The 13,702-nt window shown below is 32.4% G+C and overlaps 1 non-coding gene across 1 annotated transcript in view; it reads right to left on the reverse strand.

The window, feature by feature from the left end:
- Positions 1-10,591: 10,591 nt before the first annotated feature.
- The window catches only part of LOC131102751 (uncharacterized), a 108,441-nt gene continuing 105,330 nt past the window's right edge, over positions 10,592-13,702 (reverse strand). Inside the window, exons 6-7 of the transcript XR_013630004.1 lie at positions 11,041-11,186; positions 10,592-10,682 (exon numbers count right to left, since the gene is read on the reverse strand). This is a non-coding gene — a transcript (uncharacterized LOC131102751). The remainder of the gene's footprint in view (positions 10,683-11,040; positions 11,187-13,702) is intronic.

Here is a 13,702-nt window from a genome sequence, read left to right on the forward strand (position 1 = left end):
TCCCCTGTGGACAAGATCTTCCACATCTTCCACGGCTAAATGAGCTCTTTAAGGCGCTCATTAGGTCACACATGCTGCATGATGATGCATCCTCGCCGCAGAGCAAAATCAGCACCTTGGACAGAGAAAGCAAAAACACCTTTGATAGCACAAAGCAGCAGAGCCTTCTCTGCAGGCCTAAACGCTATCACAAGCACTGACACAGCGACGGATTCAATTGTAGTATTTCTTCCAGGAAATTGTACTACCGTGTCACTGCGTCTATATAGTAGAGGGTTTTTTTTTTTAACCAATCTTGTGTTGCCATGGCAATGTAATCTAACCAGCGCCTTCAGAATCTGTAGTGCTGGCCCATGTCACTTAGACACTATTGGTAATGGGGCTGGTTCTTTAACCAATCAGATTCAGATTTCAGATTCAGTTACAGTAATGTCAGCATGTTTACAAAATGCAGCACTGCACTTGAACGCATCATTCCATGAACAGCACACTTAAATTGATCCTGTTTATAAGAAGTAATTCATTGTATTTTGCTCATATTGTACTTTTTTGTGTTGTAGTATATTCCATCACAGGTACTTTCTTTGGCGGGGAAAAAAAATAAAGCCAATAATAAATAATAATAAGCAATAATAAATAATAATAAAACAATAAATAAAACAATAAACAACAATAAAACAATAAACAATAAAACAATAATGAAACACTAATGAAACAATAATATAAAAATAAACAATAAAATAATAATGAATAATAATAAAATTATAATAAATAATAATAAACAATAATGAAACAATATAGAAAATAAACAACAAATAATAAACAATAATGAAACGTGAATGAAACAATAATATAGAAAATAAACAATAAATAATAATAAACAATAATGAAACACGAATGAAACAATAATATAAAAAATAAACAATAAATAATAATAAACAATAATAAACAATAATGAAACAATATAAAAAATAAATCCAACAATAAATAATAATAATACATAATAATAAATAATAATACACAATAAATAAAACAATAAACAACAATAAAACAAATAAAACAATAAACAATAATGAAACTCTAATGAAACAATAATGAAACACTAATATAAAAAATAAACAATAAATAATAAATAATCATGAACAATAATAAACAATAATGAAACACTAATGAAACAATAATATAAAAAATAAACAATAATAATAAACAATAATGAAACAATATAAAAAATAAATCCAACAATAAATAATAATAATACATAATAATAAATAATAATAAACAATAAATAAAACAATAAACAACAATAATACAAATAAAACAATAAACAATAATGAAACACTAATGGAACAATAATGAAACACTAATATAAAAAATAAACAATAAATAATAAATAATCATGAACAATAATAAACAATAATGAAACAATAATATAAAAAATAAATAATAATAAATAATAGTAAACAATAATGAAACACAAATGAAACAATAATATAATATATAAATAAATAAATATAAATTTAAAATAAATTTATATTATTTATTTATATAAATTTAAAAATAAAAATAAATAGAAAATTAAAAAAAAAATAGTTTGCTTGACTTTAAGTTACAGCAGTATGTGGGCTCTTGTGTTCTGGCCTGTATGCATTTATTTGAATCCTAGAATAATATCAAGACATTGCTTGTTTTGCAGTAAAATGCCAATTATGAACCACGACATTACCAACACCTACAGTATGTATGTACAGCTGGATTATTAGAGTATTTACAAGTCAAGTCGTGTGTCTTGCAGCAGGTTGTCTGAGGTCCACACAAGCTGGGCTCCGGCGTAGCGACACAGTCGGCGAAGCGACACAGTCGGCTAACCTCCAGATGACTCATTAGTTGCTTTCTCCAGGCGGTGAAAAGTTTCCTTCAACGGGCGGACGAAAATCGACCGTTTGCTAAAGTGCTGCTTTTTACTCCTGGCAGTGAGGAGGCTTCTAATTCATTCCTCTGGGCTTCATTGTTATTCTCAGTGGAGACGAGCAGTGTGATAGGGTCTCTTCTTACTGTTAATTAGCGGTGCAGAGAGGATGGATTTTTTTTTTTTTTTTTTTTTTGAAAGCTGCCATGAGCTTGACACAAGGCCATTGGGTTACTGTATTTGGGAAGAAGGGCTGAAGTAAAACGTGGAGTTAACGACACCCCTGTGTCTTGGAAACGCCGCTAATGCATGTAAAAGAGGGCAGAGGCGTGTGATTCATATTTTAAAATACAAGTAGATTTAGAACAGTGAGCTGTATTATCATTATTATTATTGTCAATAAATGTTGACAATAATAATAAACGTACCCGCCTTGTTATTGTGTGTGTCCTGTTTGATTTTTTCCATTGTATTTTTCTTCAAATTAACATTAAAATCTCATCTAGTTTCCTAGAAAATAAATAAAAATAAATACATTAAATTAAAAATTAAAAATAAATTAAAATTATCCAATTTAAAATTTATTATTAAATAATAATAAATACATTATTAAATATATTATTTATAATAATATAATATATATTATAAATATTATAATATTATATATTATAATATTATTTTATTTATATTATTTTATTTTATTTGTTAAAATAAATCTCTTAAGTCACGCCATTTCATCTAGGTGAAATAATATTTAAAAAATAAATAAAATAAATAAAATAAATAAAATAAATAAAATAAATAAAATAAATAAAATAAATAAAATAAAATAAAGAATGACTATGCTTTAAAAATTACTTCAAAAATGTTGACAACATAATTCATAAAGCTGGGTTATTTTTGTGTATTTTCATTTATTAATGATGTATTTATTACTTAATTAATTTCCTTTAATTAGGTACAACTTCAAACAATAGTTTGGTTGAAATAATATTATTAAAAATGTCTTGGAAATGCCGCTAATGCATGTAAAAGAGGGCAGAGGCGTGTGATTCATATTTTAAAATACAAGTAGATTTAGAACAGTGAACTGTATTATGATTATTATTATTGTCAATAAATGTTGACAATATCTTGGAGGGTCAATTTGTGGGACAATAAACGTACCCGCCTTGTTATTGTGTGTGTCCAGTTAGATTTTTTTCATTGGATTTTTGTTAAAATTAACATTAAAATCTCATCATCTCATCTTGTGAGTTGGTGTATGTATTGCTACATACTAATATTTTAATACAATATTTCCAATTAATTTAATATTACTTTTTATCCAACAGAACAATGCGAGTTAATTAAAACACGAAAAAGAAAATAAATAAATTAAATTAAAATTAGTTGGCACATTTTATTTATCTAATTTTACATTTATTATTAAATAATAATAAATATATCATTTATAATAATATACTATAAATAATATTATATATTATAATATTATTTTATTGATATTATTTTATTTTATTTGTTAAAATAAATCTAGTAAGTCGTGCCATTTCATTTAGGTGAAATAATATAAAAAAATAGTATAAAATAAAGAATGATTATGCTTTAAAAATGTTAACATAATTCATAAAGCTGGGTTATTTTTGTGCATTTTCATTTATTAATGACGTGTTTATTACTTAATTAATTTCCTTTAATTAGGTACAACTACAAACAATAGTTTGGTTGAAATAAAATTGTTAAAAATGCCATTGAAAAAAAGAAAAAAATTAAATTAAAATTAAAAAATCTTAAGTTCATTTACCTTAAAAAAATAAATAAATGAACACTAACGCGTGATATAATGTTAGGAAAATATCCTAACATCCTCTCTTTTTTTTGGTGAAATAATGTGTGTATATCTTCAAAACAGGAAATTATGGCAGGAAGTTAGAGGTGAAAAAAAACCATCCAATTAAAATAATGTTTTTTTGTGTGAGTAAAACAAACGATGTGTTTTAAGTGCAGCAGCAGCAGCGGCAGCAGCAGCAGAGTGATGATAAATGTCCATGCATAAAAACCCTGGAGGTTACGTTTATGATGTAAATATGGCTGCATCTTACAGGATATGCTGCTCATTAGGACGCATTACACTGACTTGTGCACACTAAAAGTATCATTTAAAAGACGCGCAAGCCCGGGTCCTTCTATTGTTGTGCGATAAATAACACTTTTCCTCTTTGACAAGCGTCATCAAAATTTCATTTTATGCTTTAAAGTGCAGTAACAGTAATAATAATAATAATAATAATAATAAGTATGGGAAGATGGTGATATAAAAACACACGATCAAACATGCAGATGTTCTATGTATGGAAATTGTACTAATAAGTCAACCTATAAAGAAAAGTTCAAAAGTATAGAGACACATTGTCATTGAATTGAATGAGCCGCTGTCTCTAAACTTTTGATTGGTGCTACATACATGCCTACTGTATGCAATGGTGTTTACTTTTCCATAAACCGATTTTTTTTCCTGCATATCTATATTAAAATCAGCCGTGGCGAAGCAATTTCTGTCATCTTTGTTAGTTTTGTAGCAAGACGATAAAAAAAAACAGACAGGAAATGACAGCCTGTGAGTAATGAAAACAAACATTTCTCTGCAGGCTTTCACTCACTTTGTAGCCCCGATGACAGACAGGAAGTGGTCGCTACACTCCACTCGCACTCACTTTTTTGGATCACTGCTTCTTCGCTCGTCCTGTCCGGCTCGGTTCCGCCTGCTGGTGGTGAAGAAAAAAAAAAAAAAAAAACTCCTTAACTATCAATCTCCAAAGCTGTCAGCCGTACTGACCCCCGCAGGACCCCGGCCGCGTCCTGAGATAGAAATCAAACGCTCCTTCTGGTGTAGAGAGCAAGGCTGTAAAGATGGCTTTGCCCTGCGCTGCGTTCAATGGATTTTTTTTTTTTGATGGAGATGTCTCCAAGGGGGAGAAATAGAAATAGAAATAGAAGGAAATGAATGTGAGGCAGAAAACATTCCCATCATGCATTGCTAGCAGTAGCCATTGTTGTTTAGTATGGCTTACAACAGTTGCGCAAAAGCTATACTTTCATTTTAACACTAATATTCCAATTACAGGAAGTGTCTTAACAGCCATTATTGTAGTTCTTTTGATTTGTAAAGGACTATAAAAGACCGCCGTCTGTCTTTGCAAGTATAAATAAATTTAAAAAATGTAAATTCAACAATATGATTTACTAATTTTGTCCCAGAAATGTGATTTTGCCACAAGCTAGTTCTTTAGCTAGCTACATTTCAAAGATTTGAGGGTATATTTTTTTCCAATTGGATTTATGCACGAATTAGCCATTTGTTAGCTAGTTAGCTTGTAGGATTACTTATTGGATTGGCCATTTGTTAGCTAGTTAGCTAACAAAAAGTTACTTTGTTTGTTAATGAACTACTGTTTAGATTAGCGCTCAATTAGCGGTTTAGCTATAGTAAACTTGCTACATTTCAGAGATTTGTGGGTATGTTTTCCAATTGGATTTATGCACGAATTAGCCATTTGTTAGCTAGTTAGCTCGTAGGATTACACACAAAAAGTTCATTTTTCAATTCATGAACTACCGTAAAAAAATATTTAAGCGTGCTACATTTAAGAGATTTTAACGTATGCTTCCAGATAAAATTACACTTATTGGATTGGCCATTTGTTAGCTAGTTAGCTAACAAAAAGTTACTTTGTTCGTTAATGAACTACTGTTTAGATTAGCGCTCAATTAGCGGTTTAGCTATAGTAAACGTGCTACGTTTCAGAGATTTGAGGGTATGTTTTCCAGTTGGACTTATGCACGAATTAGCCATTTGTTAGCTAGTTAGCTCGTAGGATTACACACAAAAAGTTCATTTTTCAATTCATCAACTACCATAAAAAATATTTAAGCATGCTACATTTAAGAGATTTTAACGTATGCTTCCAGATAAAATTACACTTATTGGATTGGCCATTTGTTAGCTAGTTAGCTAACAAAAAGTTAGTTTGTTCATTAATGAACTACTGTTTAGATTAGCACTCAATTAGCGGTTTAGCTATAGTAAACGTGCTACATTTCAGAGATTTGGGGGTATGTTTTCATACAAGATTATGTTTGCTAGTAGGCTTAGCTACAGAAAGTTAGTTTGTTAGTTAGTGAACTACCTAAAAAAACATTTCTGAGGCTCTGTTAACGACTTAGCATGCTACATTTCAGAGATTTGGGGGTATGTTTTCACATAAGATTGTTTGCTAGTAGGGTTAGCCACAGAAAGTTAGTTTGTTAGTTAGTGAACTACGTAAAAAACATTTCTGAGGCTCTGTTAGCGACTTAGCATGCTACATTTCAGAGATTTGCGGGTATGTTTTCATATAAGATTATGTTTGCTAGTAGGGTTAGCCACAGAAAGTTAGTTTGTTAGTTAGTGAACTACCTAAAAAAACATTTCTGAGGCTCTGTTAGCGACTTAGCATGCTACATTTCAGAGATTTGGGGGTATGTTTTCATATAAGATTATGTTTGCTAGTAGGGTTAGCCACAGAAAGTTAGTTTGTTAGTTAGTGAACTACCTAAAAAAACATTTCTGAGGCTCTGTTAGCGACTTAGCATGCTACATTTCAGAGATTTGGGGGTATGTTTTCATACAAGATTATGTTTGCTAGTAGGGTTAGCCACAGAAAGTTCGTTTGTTAGTTAGTGAACTACCTAAAAAAACATTTCTGAGGCTCTGTTATGTTAGCGACTTAGAATGCTACATTTCAGAGGTTTGGGGGTATGTTTTCATATAAGATTACGTTTGCTAGTAGGGTTAGCCACAGAAAGTTAGTTTGTTAGTTAGTGAACTACCTAAAAAAACATTTCTGAGGCACTGTTAGCGACTTAGCATGCTACATTTCAGAGATTTGGGGGTATGTTTTCATATAAGATTATGTTTGCTAGTAGGCTTAGCCACAGAAAGTTCGTTTGTTAGTTAGTGAACTACCTAAAAAAACATTTCTGAGGCTCTGTTAGCGACTTAGCATGCTACATTTCAGAGATTTGGGGATATGTTTTCATATAAGATTATGTTTGCTAGTAGGGTTAGCCACAGAAAGTTAGTTTGTTAGTTAGTGAACTACCTAAAAAAACATTTCTGAGGCACTGTTAGCGACTTAGCATGCTACATTTCAGAGATTTGGGGGTATGTTTTCATATAAGATTACATTTGCTAGTAGGGTTAGCTACAGAAAGTTAGTTTGTTAGTTAGTGAACTACCTAAAAAAACATTTTTGAGGCTCTGTTAGCGACTTAGCATGCTACATTTCAGAGATTTGGGGGTATGTTTTCATATAAGATTACATTTGCTAGTAGGGTTAGCCACAGAAAGTTAGTTTGTTAGTTAGTGAACTACCTAAAAAAACATTTCTGAGGCTCTGTTATGTTAGCGACTTAGCATGCTACATTTCAGAGGTTTGAGGGTATGTTTTCAAATAAAATTACACTAGAATTGGCTATTTGGTAGCAATTTTCAGGGGTTTAGTTAATTTGTTTAGTTAATTAACGAGCTAAAAAGCTGTTTATTGGTCAAGATTTAGAGGAGTGAGGTTATGTTGTTAGCTAGCTGTAAGAGTGTTAGGATAGCTATGGTTTACCAAATAAAGCTATGGAGTTTTTGCGATTTAAGTATAGGTTTACATAGATCAATGCACCAACTATTACGTTAATTACGAGTCTTTAATTAATAAGATTTGCAAAAATATCTAGCAACTTTTCAGAAGTTTGTGGCTACATATGGAACCCCTGCTAATGAGCAAGGCAGCTACCATGATCACAAAAGTTAATTGGTAAGTTCACCCTAAAACCAGATGTCACGAAATCCTGATCGATAATGATTTGTCGGTTTGTTAGTTCCGAGGAACCGCGTTCATTTAAATGCTAATTGCGATAAAGGTGCCTAACCAGGAATTAACTGTCACTCTTTGCCACTTGAGGCCCATTGACAGCATTTTCCAAATGTCCCAGCTGGGAACAAATTAGCATGTTACACATTGTCGCATGTGTTAAATGGTTCCAGAGGCCAGATGCACGTTGTCGCTGCTAACAGCCATGGTGAGAGGACGCAGGAAGTGTCGTTACGTAACCTGCCAGGTGGCGCTCTCCTCAGCTGTGGACCAGCCAACAGGTGATGGGATATAAACAAGCTTTTCAGATGATTTACACATTTTATTTATGTTCTTTACACATATTTTATTTATTTTTTATATTTATTTATTTTTTATATTTATTTTTTTATGTATTTATTTTATACATTTTTAAAATTGATTAATATATATTTTTAATATTTTATTCACATATTTTTTTCTCGCTGAAACTAGTCCCGCCTTTGTTTAACATACTGTAAGAAAAAAAAATTAATTGGAATATTACAAGTTATTTTTTTTTTAGAAGAATGATCGGAAATTCAGAGAAATTCAAATTCTATGAAAAAAGTGAAAATAATATTTTAGAAAATAATACTTACGAGAATTACTGTTACATTTCGGTGGATACACCGCACCCACTAAATTTATAGGAACAAACTGATTTATACATTTGGACCTATGAAATATACAAAAAAGTGCCAATATGAGTTTGAAATGAAAAACTATTTTAAAATTTTCCCATGATGCATTGTGTCTCAGTACAGGCGGCATCGAAAATAGATGAGTGATGGATGGATGGATGCTGCCTCTGTCCACCAGAGAGAGACAGAGGAGCCCAGAGGGAGGCTGACGTCATTGCAGCGCCCGATAGGCACCAATGAATGCTTTGCTCAGATGCAATGCATTATGGGAAAACTTTAACGTTGTTGTTGATTTTTTTTATCCACTTATAAAATTGATACTTGTTTGTTTGCTGTGTGATGAAATTAGTGTTTGACACTGAGTCAGACTTATATTGAATAATAATAAATAATATTAATAATATTATATAAAATATAATATATAGTATAATATTATTAATAATAATTATTATTATTATTAATATTAATTTATGCAATTTTTCAAAGGGTTGACAAATGTTTACTTGAAAAATTTTTGTTTTTAGGAGTTTTTCCAGTTTTTAACTGTTTGTTTTACAAGAATAAGAATTGAGAAAATGTCATTTCACAATAATTAAGTCAATACTCAGTCATCTCAAGTCAAATAATGGTATAAAATCATATAAAATATAGTGGTACGTTGGTCATTTATGTCAATAGTAAAGTCATACAATAAAAAAATGAATTGATTTAAAAATATGGAAAAGGCCTGCAGTTCTACTGTAAAAGAAGGTCAAGAAAAACAAACGCCGTGGTCCCTTGTTCTCACCTGCTCGATACGTGATCGCCATCTGAAGGGCTCGTGCGCTAACGGAGATGAAGCGTCTTTTAAAAGCATTCTTCCCGGGAGCGTATCATTTCCCATTTCAACCCACGCCCCCCCCCCCCACTGTGCTGTAATTAATCCCAATTTAAAGGCGGACTACGCTGTGTGTGTGTAAGTCCACAGATGGATCTTCTGTCATCCTCCGTGGCGCTTTAATAAAGAAGAAGAGAAGCCGGTCGGACACACTAACTTGTCAAAAAAAGTGATTTATTGCATCTATGGGGATATTCTAAACAATATGAATTTGTCCATTTTAAGACATCATCCTTGCAAGGCTGCTTTGATCGCCTTTCCAAGCTCGCCTAATTTTGTGTGTTTTTATTGAATCATAAATCACCGCTACTTTTTATGAGCCTCCCCCATGAGAAAACAGGAATATTTTTCCCCCAACATGTATTCTTTTATGCTGATTACTGCAGCAAAGCACATAGCAAGCAACACCGACATCATACAGTATGATTAAAATGTCATTAAAAAACATTTAATACCTCATTGATTGTTGGAACTATTAGCGAATTATATGTACCAGGGCTAGCATGAAATATAGCTCGAGGCTGTGGAAGCCGGGTCAAAGCGCTTTATGTTTAATTGCGGCTATTTATTTATATAAATGTGTCACACGGAACACAAAGCGCTAAAAGATTACTGTTAGCATGCTAATGACGCCGAGCTGCAAATGAATGCTAATGAGGGCGCAAAACATTTCACCATCTTAAGCATTCCCAGAACCGAGTACACAAAGCTTATGCCCACTTAACACCATTTGGGACAAATTAAATTACAAATACAGGACAAATTGTACAAATCGGGCCCTCTTTAAAATAAATAGTCAACAAAGCTAACAAAGCAGCTAGCTAGTTTGGGATTCTTTTAGCCTAAAAACACCATTCCTCTACTTTATCCTAGTGGAAAAAAGTTGTAGAAATATTGGAATGTTATAAGGATAAAAATAGGATAGTCGGAATTTTGAAGTAAAATGTCAAAGAATTGCTAATGAAGTCATACTTTTTTGCGAAAAAAATGTAAAAATGTAAAAATATTATGAGACTAAATATATAATTTGATTAAGGAATGCAAAAAATACAATTGCAGCATTCGGAAAGTCATGTTATTTGAAATTATATTGAGTTCTGGATTCCTATAGAGCAACTACACACAATAACCCGCACAGAATACTTTCTAGATCTTCCAGATTCTGCGCCTCTTCTAGCAGTGTTTTCTTGGATTTTCTTACCTCCAACTCAAATGGTGTTTGGAATTTACCCCATTCCCTGGTCCTCCTCCTGCCGAGCACACTCCAACTGTTATTGGTCACATTCCCAAGCGCTCCCGAGGACTTCCGGGGTTACAGTAACGTCCATAGAAGTCTGTAAAAAAAACAAACTCTAAGCATGTGGAGCCATCCAAAAATTATTATTTAACCCGCAAATACGACATTGTAATAGTCAGACTTTTGAAGTAAAATGCCAAAGAATTGCTAATGAAGTTATATTTTTTGAAAATGTCAAAAAATTACGAGAATTACAAAATTACAAGACTAAAGATATAATTTGATTAAGGAATGCCAAAAAATACAATTGCAGCATTCGGAAAGTCATGTTATTTGAAATTATATTGAGTTCTGGATTCCTATAGAGCAACTACACACAATAACCCGCACAGAATACTTTCTAGATCTTCCAGATTCTGCGCCTCTTCTAGCAGTGTTTTCTTGGATTTTCTTACCTCCAACTCAATTGGTGTTTGGAATTTTCCCCATTCCTGGACCCTCCTCCTGCCGAGCACACTCCAACTGTTATTGGTCACATTCCCAACCGCTCCCGAGGACTTCCAGGGTTACAGTAACGTCATTAGAAGTCTGTTAAAAAAAACTGTAAGCATGCAAAGCCATCCAAAAATGATTATTTACATTATTTAACCCGAGAATACAACATAGTAACAACATTTATAGTTATAAAAGAAGAAAAACATAACAGGTCCCCTTTAAGAAATTCATAATGGTTGTATTCTTTCAAGAAAAAATATTGAAAACACAATTGAGAAAATTAATATCAATAACAAAAATTGGATTAAAACTTGAAAATAAACGGCTTCTCAAAAATACCTGTAATATTAGCAGGCAAAATGAGTTATTTTATTCAATGACGGTCACTGTCCTAAAATATGACTTGCATAACTTAAAGTACCCGTGACCAATCAGCCTGTCTTATCGACAGTATAAAAAAAATGAATAAATAAAAGACAATGTTCTTCTGCAGGCTGTTGTGAACATCAAAAAGCTGCTTGATGCTGGTAATAAAAGATAAATAAGACATGATGATGATGATCCACTTGGACACGTCTGCTCAAAGGAAAGTGCTGCTCTCATGTCTTTATAATTAGACAGGAGCTTGCAATGAAAAATCAATGAAAGCACAAAGTAGGCCTGCTTTCAAACACACGCCACTAAATTAGGTACACCTGACCACGCTGATGACAGTCTTTCTATAAATAATAATGCACTGTGAGCTACTTGCTTATCCTCACTAGGGTCGAGGATATGCTGGAGCCTATCCCAGCTGTCATCGGGCGAGAGGCGGGGTTACGCCCTGGACTGGTGGCCAGCCAATCACAGGGCACATATAGACAAACAACCATTCATACTCATATTAATGAATATAAATATATAAACATGTTATGCTACAAATTGGCTGCATGGCGGACGAGTGGTTAGCGCTCAGGCCACACAGCTAGGAGACACAAGTTCGATTCCACGCATCTCTGTGTGGAATTTGCACGTTCTCCCCGTGCATGCGTGGGTTTTCCGGTTTCCACCCACATCCAAAAACATGCTAGTCTAATTAGCGACTCCAAATAACAATATTAAAACCCATATTTGGAAGGTCATAAGTATTCTATGCTCCAACTACAAAAAGATTTTATTTTTAAATAAGGAGTCCAGCAAAAGCAAAGTCAATTAACAGTGATAAATGAGGGATTCGTGTATATATAATACAGGTATAAAAGGTGAATATGGGGATGTAATTTCATGTTTAGAGGGCTCTAACAATATTAAAACCCATATTTGGAAAGTCATAAATAAGTTTTCAATGCTCCAACTACAAAAAGATTTTATTTTTAAATAAGGAGTCCAGCAAAAGCTATGTCAATTAACAGTGATAAATGAGGGATTTGTGTATAAATAATACAGGTATAAAAGGTGAATATGGGGATGTAAGTTCATGTTTAGAGGAATCTAACAATATTAAAACCCATAAGTATTCTATGCTCCAACTACAAAAAGATTTTATTTTTAAATAAGGAGTCCAGCAAAAGCCAAGTCGATTAACAGTGATAAATGAGGGATTCGTATATAAATAATACAGGTATAAAAGGTGAATATGGGGATGTAAGTTCATGTTTAGAGGAATCTAACAATATTAAAACCCATAAGTATTCTATGCTCCAACTACAAAAAGATTTTATTTTTAAATAAGGAGTCCAGCAAAAGCTATGTCAATTAACAGTGATAAATGAGGGATTTGTGTATAAATAATACAGGTATAAAAGGTGAATATGGGGATGTAACTTCATGTTTAGAGGAATCTAACAATATTAAAACCCATAATTATTATATGCTCCAACTACAAAAATATTTTATTTTTAAATAAGGAGTCCAGCAAAAGCAAAGTCAATTAACAGTGATAAATGAGGGATTCGTGTATATATAATACAGGTATAAAAGGTGAATATGGGGATGTAATTTCATGTTTAGAGGGCTCTAACAATATTAAAACCCATATTTGGAAAGTCATAAGTTTTCAATGCTCCAACTACAAAAAGATTTTATTTTTAAATAAGGAGTCCAGCAAAAGCTATGTCAATTAACAGTGATAAATGAGGGATTCGTGTATAAATAATACAGGTATAAAAGGTGAATATGGGGATGTAAGTTCATGTTTAGAGGAATCTAACAATATTAAAACCCATAAGTATTCTATGCTCCAACTACAAAAAGATTTTATTTTTAAATAAGGAGTCCAGCAAAAGCAAAGTCAATTAACAGTGATAAATGAGGGATTCTTGTATATATAATACAGGTATAAAAGGTGTCCTTGGTTTTCTAAGTCAGAACCGCTATTATTGGTTCCTATGGCCGGCCCATGTAAGAAATGTGCTGATTCATGAGCTGTAGACTGGCGGACATTTTTTTTTTTTTTACACTTTTACACCGTACGGGTAAAGTGTGTCTTTTGTATGTTTTTTAATTGTTTTGCACATCACATGTGCCACACATGCACACGCCACATATGTAAATACCACAACCAAAGCAAGCTAATTTGTTAACTAATCCCAATTTTTCCATTATTTGTTAGCTTTTCCATCATTTGCATGCGTTTCCTTTCCT

The sequence above is a fragment of the Doryrhamphus excisus genome, linkage group LG16 (genome assembly GCF_037039965.1).
Source record: "Doryrhamphus excisus strain RoL-2023G ecotype Guam linkage group LG16, RoL_Dexc_Guam_v1.1, whole genome shotgun sequence".
In the NCBI taxonomy this organism is placed as follows: domain Eukaryota; kingdom Metazoa; phylum Chordata; class Actinopteri; order Syngnathiformes; family Syngnathidae; genus Doryrhamphus; species Doryrhamphus excisus.